Source organism: Ursus arctos, chromosome X, assembly GCF_023065955.2.
Source record: "Ursus arctos isolate Adak ecotype North America chromosome X, UrsArc2.0, whole genome shotgun sequence".
NCBI lineage: Eukaryota > Metazoa > Chordata > Mammalia > Carnivora > Ursidae > Ursus > Ursus arctos.
Window position 1 is genome coordinate 8672433 of NC_079873.1, and position 14369 is coordinate 8686801.

Genomic DNA, 14369 nt, shown 5'->3' on the forward strand with positions numbered 1-14369 from the left:
GTTGGGGAGAGGGAGAGAGAGAATCTCAAGCAGGGTCCATGCCCAGCATGGAGGACCCAGGGAGGAAGGAGATGCTTCCTTGCAGTGGATGTTACAAGACAGAGAGATGGAAATGGAAGGTTTTAGCCATCTCTAGATTTAATGTCTATGTCCATTTCGTAGTGGTAGTGGTGCTGGTGGGGTTGTTGATGGTAATGATGATGGTAAATGATGACTCCCAGGGGAGGATGGACAAGATGTTACTGCTACAGAGAAAATATAGTACTGGTAGTGCCAAGAGTTGAATAAAGAGTGCCTGTGTCTCGAAAGATAAGACCTGTATTGGTGACTTGGGCATTTCAGAAAAGGGATGGTCAGCACAAGTGCTATTATTAGATACGACTCTGAAATCGAGACTTGACAGTTCTTCACCAAAATTATGCTTTCTTCCCATTCAGTCCATCTAACTAGCCTTGTTAAGAAAGAGGAGAGGTGGCGCGCCTGGGTGGCTCAGTCAGTTAAACATCTGCCTTTGGCTCAGGTCAGGGTCCTGGGATCGAGCCCCGCATCGGGCTCCCTGCTCAGTGGGGAGCCTGCTTCTCCCTCTCCTCCCTGCTTATGCTCTCTGTCGCTATCCCTATCTCTGTCTCTCTCTCAAATAAATAAATAAAATCTTCAAAAAAAAAAAAAAAAAAAAAAGAAACCAGGAGAGGAAGACAAGCATATGCTCTCTGTGAACTCACATTCTAGAAGACAAAAGAGAGAAGGAAACACATAACGGCAGTCCAGTGGATAGGTGCTGTGAGAGGAACTTGCTGTTGAGCTCTAACGCCTAAAATTTGCCCCGCCCTCTGTTCCAAACCACTCCCTACCTTTAGCATACACGGCTGCTTATAAAGTGGCTCTTTCCTCACCCTGACAGGGACCAAAATAGCCAGGTCAGGAAGATAGATTGAAAGCTCTGGTGGTCTTTTTTTTTAAAAAGATTTTATTTATTTATTTGACAGAGATAGAGACAGCCAGCGAGAGAGGGAACACAAGCAGGGGGAGTGGGAGAGGAAGAAACAGGCTCATAGCAGAGGAGCCTGATGTGGGACTCAATCTTGTAACGCCAGGATCACACCCTGAGCCGAAGGCAGACGCTTTAACCGCTGTGCCACCCAGGCGCCCCTGGTGGTAGTCTTCTTTTTAAGAAGTCAGTCTTGGGGCACCTGGCTGGCTCAGTGGGTGGAGCATGAGACTCTTGATCTCGGGGTCGTGAGCTCATGCCCCACATTGAGTGTAGACATTATTTAAATAAATAAACAAACTTAAAAAAAAGTCAATCTTGTTATCAACATAAGTAATGAAATCTGTAACAAAATAACAGTAACTTATATGAAAGGGTACTTAGAATGCCATGCACTCTGTTAAGCACCACACTTAAACTATGTCATTTATTCCTGGCAGTGTTTTAAACCAGATGCAATAGTGCCTCGGCACTTTATCCCTTGTTCATTTGACCCTCTTTGTTTTGGAAAGGCAAGGAAAAAGAGGCTTAGGTAGTTTAAGCGACTCACTGAAGGAAGCACAGCTAGTGGTGGTCAGCGCCTCGCACTGATCCAGCTCCGTCTGTGAGAGCGAAGCTCCTATCTGTCTGCGCTGAGATGCTCTGGCGCCTGTCCCGCGGTGAGCCCGAGGGCCATGCCACAGGTGCCCCGGCTTTCCCCACTGCCCAGCCAACCGGCACTGTGGGAAAGTTAGCTTGCTTGACCAGAGCTAATGATAACTGCAGAGCAGCGAGTCTCCCTCCAGACTATTTAAAATAGCAAATTAGCAAAGCAGCTAATGACCGCAGTAGTTGCTGATTTGGTTTGCCGGGACGGAACTGAGTTTTCCATGAGTCTTGACTCAAAGGGCACGAGCAGAGTGAATCTGGAAATGCGAAATAAGACATTCCTCACTGGGCAAGTCCTTTTCTTTCCCTACCCTGCTGTTAGTAGTGCCTTAACCCCAAATCCTGGCCTCTGCTTCATAATAAATATGACAGAAACTTATTCTAGGAGTTCTTTCTGAAATTGTTGCTTGCCTTTTGTTTTGTTCTTCTGAAACAGCCGTAAGGAATGATTTTCGTTGCTTTCTTCCCCGTACTGTATTATGAGTAGACACTTGGGGTGGACAATGAAGAACATTTTTCCGTTCTAGACGAGGTTGACCAAAGCATATCAAATGCATGAATAAAGCACTTGGCTGCTCTCACTGACTCTTAACCTCTACAAAGTAGCACCAACTAGTAATTTCCATTGGCAAGGTAGTAGTCCTTAGATGGCATAATACTGGGGAAAGCATCAACGGCAGCTTCAACCCTTTCCTGAGAGAGAGGGAGAAAGGGGGTGATGTGGGGGAGAAGTATCCTGACCTATTGCTGGAATTCATAAGAGCGCCTATAGTCTTGAGGCAGAAATCTTATCTGAAAGACTAAAAATTACCTTCAAATTGAAGTCCTTTTGTTAGAAGTGAGGGTGGTTGATAAAGAACTCTCTTAGCAGCTTAAGAGTCGTGGTTGAAAACTACAGGTGATCAAACAGACATCTGCTGTTCCCACTTTGATCTGGAAAGTTCAGATTTCCCCTTAGCAGCCCAGAGAGATCAAAGTCCCTGAGGGCAGCACAACTGAAGGCCCTCCAATCTTCCTTCCTCTGCAGGGAGAAAGTTTTCCCCCACTTTGTCTACTCATCCATGACCTTCCCTTAGCACTTAACCCTGACTGTTCATGTTTCTGGGAACTCCTTGCTCAAATTGCATGAAATAGCTCCATATTCAGTCTCTCCCTGCTTCTCTGAATAGACTCTTCTTCCTGCATCCTCTTCTTTTTCCCCTAAATCTGCTCTTCTCTTCCACCCTCATTGCCTGCAGCCTTATAAGTTCATCTCACCTCAAATTTCTGTCCCTCAGTAAACTGGCCTCCAGTTCTCTTTTAGTCACACAGTGCATTGGGTTTTTCTTCATTTATTTCCTCTGTTCTGCTGGCACCCTTTCCTTCTTATTCTGTTTTTTTAATTATTAACTTTTCCTGTGGTTTTATAGAGCCTATGTTTTCTTTCATTCCTATCAGAGTCTGAGTTACTGAAAATGTTCTATTGTTTGCTTGAATAAGTCTTCCCCTGATTATTCACATCATCTGCCTTCTCCATCCAAAACGCATTCATTCCGTTACAAGCACTTTTGTTTAGACCCCACGTTTGCTTCTTCTTGTTTTGTGTGCTTTGGCTTGGGACAGTTCTGCTTGCGTCCACCCCCTTTTCCTCAGTAAGCAGCACCAACGGTTCCCTTGATTCACGTCTACTGTTACCTGGACTCTGTGTGAATATTCCTCTTGGAACCCCATGTGGAAGACTGGGCACTGCTGTTGGTTCACCTGTGTTCAGTCCATCCGTTCCCTATAGGAACGGGGAGAGGGGGTGGGGCTTTTCAGCTGGAAATGGAGAATTCCGTCTCCTTGAAATTTTCCTCCCTACCTGGTGAAACTCCTCTGCCAGGGGGTTCCTATGTCAGGCCACAGCACAATGCTTCTACACACTTAGGGGTGATCTGGTCACGTTGGAGAGAAAAATGGGCCAGAGTGAAATATGGAGGTTTTCCATAGTTGTGTTTGGTGAAACAGTGGAATGTTCTGTATGTAGCTCCCTTTGAGCCAGTGCTGCCACTTGGCCTCCGGATGCCATTTTATAGTGATGCTAAGCCCAAGCAACACCCCCCAGGACTTATTTTTTCTCAGTCAGGAATACAGATCAATAAAGAAGAGTGGCACATGGCTCCACACTTTTTCTGAAGCACCACAGTCACTGCTCTTCCATGGTGAGTTCATCCTGTTGCTGCATAACCAATTACCACGATTTCAGCACCTTGAAACAACACAGTATCTTGCAGTTTCTGCGGGCCGGGTTAGAGCACAGCTTAACTAGGTCTTTTGCTTGGGGCCTCACAGCCGGTGACTCTGGAGTCAGCCAGGGCTGCGATGTCATCTATGGCTTGACTGGGGAAGGACGCTGTCAGAAGTTTCCTCAGCTTTTCCGTGGGTCATCTCCTGAGGTTTTACTCCTGAGGTGCCTGGCTTTTTATTGGCCGTCAGCCAAAGCCTGCCCTCAGGCCCTAGAAGTCTCCCATAGGTTTTAGACAAGTGGCCCACTTCACAGGCAGTTCACAACATGGGAGATTACTTCATCAAGGCCAGCAGAATTTCTCATTCCAATCTTCTGGGACTGAGTCTTCTATAACGAAATATAATCATGAGAGTAACATCCCATCAGCTTTTCCAAATGCTGTCGATGAGAAGCAAGTCACAGGTCCCAGCCATCCTTAAGAGGATGGGAACTCTACAGGGTTGTGGCTCACTGGAGGTCACCTTAGGGTATGAAGAATAAGAGGCTGGCCATTTCTTCTTAGCAGAGTCCCTAAGAATTTCCTCCCTCCCTTCCTGTGCCGCAAACATCTTCTAAAGATCCTGCAACACTTTGAATGGGGAACATCAAGCTTCAGAGGCAGTACATTCCCACAGCCTGGAAACTAATTATAAGGGTGTCTGATTTTACGGCCCGCAGGCATCAACATCAACTGTGTTGGATGAGTTATCAAATGAGTGGGTTCTATCCCAGAAAAATCACTTGGAAATAACTATGCTGATATCTAGGATAGGATTTCTCATCTGTAACACTATTGACCATTGAGGCTAGATAATTCTTTGTTGTTGGAGACTGTTCTGTGTACGGTAGGATCTTTAACAAGGCCCCTCCTCCCCCTTCCAGGGATGTATCAACTAAAAATGTCTCCAGACATCACCAAGTGTCCCTTGTAGGGAGGAGAGCATAATCAACCCCAGTTGAGATCCATTAAGCCAGGGTCGTTCCCAGGTTTCCATTAAAGAGACAGTGGGCATCTCCTGACTGCAATAAAATCCATGCAGTGTAATTTCATGGAACCATAATTAAGATGGAATTGGTGTGAATACAGCTGTGAGTCTACCCAACGGCATTACAACTGATGATATAAGGCAGTGGGAAATTTCGAGCCATGCTTCAGGCAGCCTAGTAGGGTCTAAAGGGTTCCATTTCTAGTTTGGACTGTAACTTCTCTCTGCCCAGGTCACTTTCCCTGTAAAATTAAGGTAGATTTTATACACCTCCGTAAAATAAGGGTATTGTAATCACAGAAATGATACTTTGGTTTGAAAACTACTGCCGCATCTATTGAAATCCCCCTGCCCCAGCAATGGGCCTGGCCATTGGAATATCTGAATTTACCATTTACAGTCTCGGGACGTTTCTTTTAATTGAGAAAAGAATGAAATTTCACAACTTACATAATTAAACAATAATAAAAACTCTTGTGAAACATACAGTTTGCTTATTGAATCTCTACACATGATCCATTTTCCAAACATTTGTTTATGCCCCCATTTTTGCACTTTAATTTAAGACTCCAATTTTCTAGCCCTTCAAATGATAATAAAATGTACAAAACAGGAAATGAAAGTCCTCAGACACATGTTTGGCAATCCATTAGGAATTGCAATTTGTAGAGATGACCCCATAAATCTAAATTATTGGCACTCGTGAAAGATTATTTCCATTTATTTTGTTTTATTATGCAATTTTTTCATTCGAACTGAGGTTAGTATTAAGTCCTGCCAGTTCTGTAGTCATAACCTGATGATTTCATTTATTTTGTAAATATCTGCAGTCTTGACCCATCTCTTCAGGTCATTCTGCTATTGGCAGCATTAACTGAAATATATTCTGCAACCAAGGTCTTAAAATAGAGAAGGCCTGTTAATAACCTGTAATATAAATTGGCTGAAAAAATGAATATCTCTTTATATTCCAGAGTTTAAATAAGAAGTAAAGCCAGGGGCGCCTGGGTGGCACAGCGGTTAAGCGTCTGCCTTTGGCTCAGGGCGTGATCCCGGCGTTATGGGATTGAGCCCCACATCAGGCTCCTCTGCTATGAGCCTGCTTCTTCCTCTCCCACTCCCCCTGCTTGTGTTCCCTCTCTCGCTGGCTGTCTCTCTCTGTCAAATAAATAAATAAATAAATAAATAAATAAATAAATAAATCTTTAAAAAAAAAAAAAAAGAAGTAAAGCCAAAGATATGTTATGGCTTAATGTGCCATTTGGATCATTTACACATTTGTGTAGAAATGAAATTTTTGCATTTTGAAATTGTTGCTGAACCCGTTACTTTTGGAAACTTGTGGAAATCAGGTACCATATCCTTTCAATCAGTAATGTGCTATTTTTCTCTGAGTGCAGGTAGAATGAGGACATCCTCCCCAATGAGGAGAGAATGATAGTATTATTTACCAACACCATGGCTTTCTCTGGTCTCCTCTCCACAAGTTAACAAATTCTGTTTCTTGCTTCACTTCGGTCACCCAGGGATAAATTCGCGATTTCTAACTTTTATAATTAGGCCATACATCCCTGTTTGCCTGGAACAGTCCTGGTTTACATCTGTTTTCTGGGTGTCCATCTTTTCAAAACTTCCACTTGTTCTCACAAGCATTTTGATTTGGACTGTGACATATATGGTCCTCCTCTTAACCATGGCTTCTTGAGGGAGTCTGGAGAGAAAGTGGTCCACGTTTCTGTCTAGGAGATATTGCCGTAGATATCCATCAGGGAGTGCTCTTGTTTCTGGCTTACATCCCTCAGCTAGAGAAGGTTTTTTTCTCCTGGCAGATTTTTAAGAAAGAGAGAAGCTAAAGGCACCTGGGTGGCTCAGTGTGTTGAGCCTCTGACTCTTGATTTCAGCTTGGGTCATGGTCGAAGGGTCATGAGATCGAGCCCCATGTCAGGCTCCACTCTGAGCATGGAGCCTGCTTAGGATTCTTTCTCTCCCTCTTCCTCTACCCCCCCGCCCTGCCGCCATGTGCACACACACGCTGTCTGTGTCTAAAAAAAATGAAATATGAAATAAATGAAAAAAAAAAAAGAAAGAGAAGCTAACTCATGGATATCTGTGAGAAGACATTCGCTGGGCACAAAGCTCTCAGTAGAACTTCTGAAAGTTGGAAGCAGAAAACAAAAGCAAAGTCTACACTAAAAACACCAGAAAGTATCAGAGTCTGAAGAAGGAATAGAAGACGATCGTTGAGAAGAAAAAATAAGAGGAGGCATCTAGAATTCTAGAAATTATTTATGTTGTGATTATTTGGGAATTATAATTCAAAGAGAATTTATGAGCATGTCCCTTTTTGTAGTGCTTACAGCTGCTTTTCTAGATAACTGTAGAAGGTCAATACAATAGCATCATAGATTTTTTTTTGAGCAACCTAGCTGAACAATGCAAAGCTGAATTATTTCTTTATAAAGGCATCAATATTGCCTTTTATTATCTTCTGAAAATGTATCAGACTCAACTCCTGTGAATTATTTACCTATTTGTCTGCCTTTTCTCCCATGTAAATGGCTGCATATTCAAAGCTACCCACAGGAAACTTGATCATGGCAAATCTTCCCTGACTTTCTCACTTTGGTTCTTTTCATGAGCTAAGTCACCATATGACAGAGTGGTTTGTACATGACCCAAAATTAAGTTGTCCGTTCTCCCGTGGCTTGCTGCCCAGCACAAAACCCTGGTCCTCCTGTGGGCTAAGACCACAAAGAGTGAAAATAAGCTTTCCTTTCTTGCCTTTATTTTTATTTTGCCTGTAGATACAACAACTTATGTGTTACGACTTGGTTGAGGTTAATGGCAACAACATTTTCTTCCCCTTTAGGATACTGGTATCTTTCTTTTTTCCAGCTAAGATTTTCCCAGAAGCCACACTGTGAGAGGACTGCACCTATTTTTGCTTACAGTTTAGTGTGAGCAGAGTCATCTTTGTCAGGCAGTCTTCAGGTCACGGTTTTATAAGTAGTGAGCTTGTCATTACTTGTGGTTTCTCTTTTGCCAGGCTGCTATCGCAGCTGTGAATTTGACCATTGTCTTATATCCTCTGAGTACTTAACTGGGAGGAAGGAAGCGCATAGATCTAGTAACCGGATGAAAAGGAACAGCAAAGCTGCCCAGCCTTTCCCACGCCTGATGATGCTTGGGTTGCTGTTTTTAGAATGCCGGTTTCTTCTATTTAATTCTTTCAATATAATTTTAGATGCTAATGGAGAAGGAAAAATATATGAGTGGACTCTTGTAGGAGTTGTGCTTTTCATTTTTTACTACATTTGACATCCCCTAATGTCACCAAAATTGACAGCTCCTACCTTAGAAAATTTCATCAGTATTCTCTGCTGTGTATGAAACAAATTTCCTCGTTCCTATGAAATTTATGATGCAAGGAAGGAGCCACCATAAATATTCTTCCCTCTCACACTGACATTATTCAGACAGTTGGTGAGTTATGCTTTTGAAATTACCCAGTGTAGCCCGACTCATGATATTTTTAGTTTGTTTCTTCCAGGAATCAAGTACAAGTCATTTTCTTTAGGAGACTAATTAATTTTTAAAGAAAATAATATTTTAACCAAATGGGATGATAATGTAAGATGCAGTTAATTCCTTATTTATTATTTCTTGTTTCTTTGAGGATATCTAATCATATTTATATGTGCGTATGTGTGTGTGTATGTTTGTGCCCCTTCTTGGGACACCTGGATGGGTCAGTTGGTTGAGCAGCCTACTCTTGATTTTGCCTCAGGTCATGATCTCAGGGTCATGGGATCGAGCCCCATGTTGGGGTTCTGTGCTCAGTGGGGAGTCTGCTGGAGGCTTCTCTCTCTCTCCCTCTCCCTTTGTCCCTCTCCCCATTCATGCCCTGTCTCTGTCTCTGTCTCTGTCTCTCTCTCTCTCTCAAATAAATAAATAAATAAATCTTTTAAAAAAATGAAGCACCTTTCTTTTTGCAAAAAAACATTTTACAATGAGTGATATATGAAATATCTAGATAATTTCACTCGCAGAGAGTGATGAGGAATTTCTGATGTTAATATTGAGTCCTGTTTGTGGTCATCCAAAGAGGGTTAAACATTTTGGTGGCTTCATTATCTAAAATAATGACTAATGTCCAACATATCAAGAAAACCAATAAGCAATGGATTTAAAATTTCTTGCCTTTCCACAGTGAATGAAAGCAGAATGGTGTAATAGCTACTTAAAAGAATCTTCTGGTATAGGAAACTGCCGGAAGAGAGAAGCCACATTGGGTGAAAGCGGGAAGGCCGATGACTTTAGTGTGAGATCCCCTTGTATGCGGGTGACTCAATGGCACACAGACTTGGATACGAGAATAAGCGGATTGGTGGCAGAAAAGCCTCAAGGCAAACTCACATACGACACCTTGAATTTTGCTAGAGCCAGGAAGGTGTTGAGGAAAATGTTGATGTTTGGATATCATCAGGGGATCACAAATAATGGAAGAATAAATAGAAAATGAAAAACATTGTAGACAAAATGCCTTTAGTTTGAACGTAGCCTATTTACAACTCAGTGCTGGGGATAAAAGAAATCATGAAACACTAACCTCAAATAATGAACTCTGATAATGGTATTTGCTAATGCCCCATAATAGCAGATATACCACCAGATGGTAAATTTTACCCAGTAAATGTGGCTTCAAAGAGTTCAATTAAATGAAGTCTTTTTGTGAATCTACCATACGGCAGTTATTGCACTAAACATGTGTATTTCAATTTTTAAAAATTGAAACATAATTTAAATGTATGAGGAGGTTCATCTTTTATAGAAACCTGTGGACATCTTTTGAATACTGATAAAAATCAATTGATCTGATTGCATTAGGAGTAATCACCCTCAATTAATTTTTAAAAAACAATTTCTGGTTGGGGCACCTGGGTGGCTCAGTCGTTAAGCGTCTGCCTTTGGCTCAGGTCATGATCCTGGGGTCCTAGGATCAAGCCCCGTGTCGGGCTCCCTGCTCAGTGGGGAGTCTGCTTCTCTCTCTCCCTGTGCTCATTCTGTCTTTCACTCTCTCTCTCTCTCAAATAAATAAATAAAATCTTTAAAAAAATAAAAATAAATTAAAATAAAAATTATTTGCAAACAATAAAAAATATGGAAGAGACAAGTAAACACCCTTAAACCCATTATTATATAATAACTACTGATATAACATTTATAGATATTCAATTTTAATATCTTCTATTTCTTTTCATATGTGTGTCTGTCTGCCTGCCTGCTCTCCGGGTTGCTGTTCTGTAAGATTCCACACACATGCACACAAAAGCACACACATTAAGAGGGGAGGAGGAAATGGCTTTGTAGTCAAATACGTTATACAAATGCTGTGTGTTTATCTCCTTTTGTGGATGCTCAGACTCCTGTAGGATGTTACAAGCGCTTAAACTCCTGCAGTTAAAAAACAAACAAACAAACAACAACAAAAAACTTGCTTTGCTTTGCTCAGCATTTCCCAAACATTTGGCCACAGAACTAGTTTTTTGTTTTGTTTTGCATTTTTCTATAACAATAACTCAGGGAGCACATCTGGAAAAATACTGAGGTTTTCTTTTTTCCTTTTTTTATTTTAAGTAGGCTTCACGCCCAGTGTGGAGTCCAACAAGTGGCTTGAATTCACACCCCTGAGATCAAGACCTGAGCTGAAATCAAGAGTCAGGTGCTTAACCGACTGAGCCACCCAGGCGCCCCAATACTGATGTTTTCTATTAAAAAGTTTATATTCCTGGAATGAATAGATGACAGAGTCGCAAATGTTTAATTATTAATCAGTCTATCAGAGATTAGCAATTCTCTTTCAGGCTCTGGAGAAATAAGAGAGTTTGGATGTTTGAGGAAAGAGGTTTTTGTGAGAGCGTCTTGCAAAGATGGGACAAAGATAGGGAGGCTTGGGTGTGTCGTGACGTGACGCCTGGAAAAGTCAAGGTAATCCTGAGAGCGCTGTATTCGTTTTCACCCTGGTGCCCACCCCAGCTTTAGCCAGATGTAATTGACGTATAACATTGTGTAAGTTTAAGGTGTACCATGTGTTGATTTGATACATTTATATGTTGCAAAATGATTACTACCAGTAGCATTAGCTAACACCTCCATCCTGTCACATAATTACCATTTCTGTTTTGTGGTGAGTACATTGAAGGTTTACTCTTTTAGCAACTTTCAAATATATAATACAGTATTATTAGCTATAAGCTCCATGCTGTATATTAGATCCCCCAGAGCTTGTTAATCTTATAACTGTAAGTTTGTACTCTTTGACCAATATCTCTCCATGTTCCCCACCTGGTAACCACCACTCTACTCTGTTTGTCTGAGTTTGGCTTTTTTAGATTTCACATGTAAATGTGATCATATAATATTTGTCATTCTCTCTCTGACTTATTTCACTTAAGATAATGCCCTCAAGTTTCATCCAAGTTGTCGCAAATGGCAGGATTCCTTTTTTCTCATGGCTGATTGATATTCCACCATATACACTTAATTTTCACATTTTCTTTATCCAGGTATCTGTGGATGAACACTTAAGTGGTTTCCATATCTTGGCTATTGTGAATAATGTTACAATAAACAGGAGTATGCAAATATCTCTTTGAGATCCTGCCTTCATTTCTTTTGGATATAATACCTAAAAGTGAAATTGCTAGGTCATATGACTGAGCCACTCAGGCTTGATTTTTAAAATTTCTTTTACAGGTGTTTTGTTGTTAGTATATAAATATGCAACTCTTTTCTGTATGTTGATTTTGTATCCTGCAACTTTGCTGAATTTGTTGATTAGTTGTAGCAGTGATTTGGTGGAATCTTTAGAAATTTCTATGTGTAAAATCATATCTGCAGACAAAAACAATTTTATTCTTTCTTTCCTATTTGGATACCTTTTTTTTTTTTTTTTTTTTTTTCTCACCTGATAACTCTGGCTAGGACTTCAAGTACTATGTTGAATAGGAGTGGTGAGAGTGACCACCCTTGTCTTGTTGTTTCTGGTCTTAGAAGGAAAGTTTTCAACCTTTCACCACTGAATATGCTGTTAGCTGTGAGCTTGTCATATATGGCCTTTATGATGTGCCTTCTATACCCAGTTTGTTGAGAGTTTTTATCATGAAAGATGTTGAATTTTATCATATCTCTTTTCTGCTTCTATTGAGATGATAATGTGATTTTTGTCTTTTATTTTTTATTTATTTATTTTTTAAAAAGATTTTATTTATTTATTTAACAGAGAGAGACAGCCAGCAAGACAGGGAACACAAGTAGGGGGAGTGGGAGAGGAAGAAGCAGGCTCCCAGCGGAGGAGCCTGATGTGGGGCTCGATCCCAGAACGCTGGGATCACTCCCTGAGCCGAAGGCAGATGCTTAACCGCTGCGCTACCCAGGCGCCCCTTATCTTTCATTTTGATGTGATATATCACATTTATTGATTTGTATATGTTGAAGCATCCTTGCCTCCCGGGAGAAAAAAATCCCACTTGATCATGGTGTATGATCCTTTTAATGTGCTATTAAATTCAGTTTGCTAATATTTTGTTGAGAATTTTTGCATCTGTATTCATCAGGGATCTTTGTCTGTAATTTTCTTTTCTTGTAGTGTCCTTATCTGGCTTTCTTATCAAGATAAATGTTGGCCTCATAAAATTAGTTTGGGAATATCCCTTCCTCTTCAGTTTTGTTTTTTGTTTTTTGTTTTTTTTTTTTGAAGAGCTTGAGAAGGATTGGCCTTAATTCTTTAAGTGTTTGGTAGAATTCATCAGCGAAACTGTCTTGTCCTGGGCTTTTTTTATACTGGGAGGTTTTTGATTACTGATTCAGTTTACGTACTCAGTACTGGTTTGTGCAGATTTTCTATCTCTTCTATTTACTATGATTCAGTCATAGTGGGTTGTATGTTTCTAGGAGTTTATTCATTTTTTCTGGGTTATCCAGTTTGTTGGCGAATCATTGTTCATGGTAGTCTCTCGTGATCCTTTGTATTTCTGTGGTATCAGTTGTAATGTCTCCTTTTTCACTGCTGATCTTATTTGAGTTCTTTCCTTTTTCTGAGTTGGTCAATTTTGCTTATCTTTTCAAACAATTAGCTCTTAATTTCATTGATCTACTGTGTTTCTGGTCTCTATTCCATTTATTTCTGTTCTGAACTTTGTTATTTCATTCCCTCTGTTACCTTTGGGCTTAGTTTGTTTTTCTAGTTCCTTGAGGTATGAAGTTAGGCTGTTTATTTGAGATTTCTTTCTTTCTTCCTTCCTTCCTTTCTAAATTTTTAAAAATTTATTTTTATTTATTTACTTGACAGAGAGAGAGCACAAATGGGGGAGGGCAGGCAGAGGGAGAGGGAGAAGCAGACTCCCCACCGAGCAGGGAGACCGACACCACCAAGGCGCCCGTTGTTCTTTCATTTTCTTTCTTTCTTTCTTTCTTTCTTTCTTTCTTTCTTTCTTTCTTTCTTTCTTTCTTCTTTCTCTTGTGATTAGGTTTGCTTTATTTTTTTATTCTATCCTGTCACTACTCCCTCTCTCCCCAATAGATAGATATATATATATATATATATATATATATATATATATATATATTTAGATCTATTTCTTAATGTAGGCATTTACCACTATAAACTTCTCTTTTAGAATAGTTTTGGCAGCATCTCATAGGTTTTAATATGTTGTGCTTCCATTTTTATTTGTTTCAAGATATTTCTTGTTTCCCTTTGGATTTTTTCTTTGACCCATTGGTTGTTCAGGAGCATGTTGTTTAATCTCCAGATATTTATGAAGCTTCTAGCTTTTCTCCTGTTACCGTGTATTTGTTTTCTGTTGCTGTGTGACAAATTACCACAAACGTAGTAGCTTAAAACAACACACATTTGGCATCTTAGAGTTTCTGTGGTTTGGGATCCCAGGCACAGCTGAGCTGGGTCCTCTGCTCATTGTCTCACAAGGCTGTCATCAGGGGTCAGCTGGGCTGCCTTACTTTCCTGGGATCCCCTTCCAAACGCACCTAGTTGTTGGCAGAATTGTTGCTTGGAATTGTGGAACTCAGGTCCCCAAATTTCTTGCTGGCTGTCAGCTGCTGCCGCTCTCACTCCTACAGGATGCCTGCATTCCTTGCTGTGAGGCCCTCTCACAACACGGTGGATTACTTCTTCAGGGTCAGTCAGGGAGAGTCCCTCACTCCAACATGCTAAGATGGAGTCTTATGTAACACCCCATCACCTTTGCCATTAATATTACTTAGTCAGTGGAGTGACATCCCACCATCTTTGCCATATTCTATTGGTTAGAAGCAGATTATAAATCCTATTTGCACTCAAGAAGAAGCGATTATACAGGGTGTGACTCTTTGGGGGTCACCTTAGGGTGTGTCCATTGAAAGCACCAAGGGCCTAAGGATGGGAGGTAGGGAGGAAGGATGGGGGCTGAGAGGTGAGAGGAAAATCAGAGAGAAGAACGAA

General features: G+C 40.8%; 1 protein-coding gene across 1 annotated transcript in view; it reads left to right on the forward strand.

The window, feature by feature from the left end:
* The window catches only part of FRMPD4 (FERM and PDZ domain containing 4), a 787588-nt gene that overhangs the window by 185523 nt on the left and 587696 nt on the right, over nt 1-14369 (forward strand). The window lies entirely within an intron of this gene.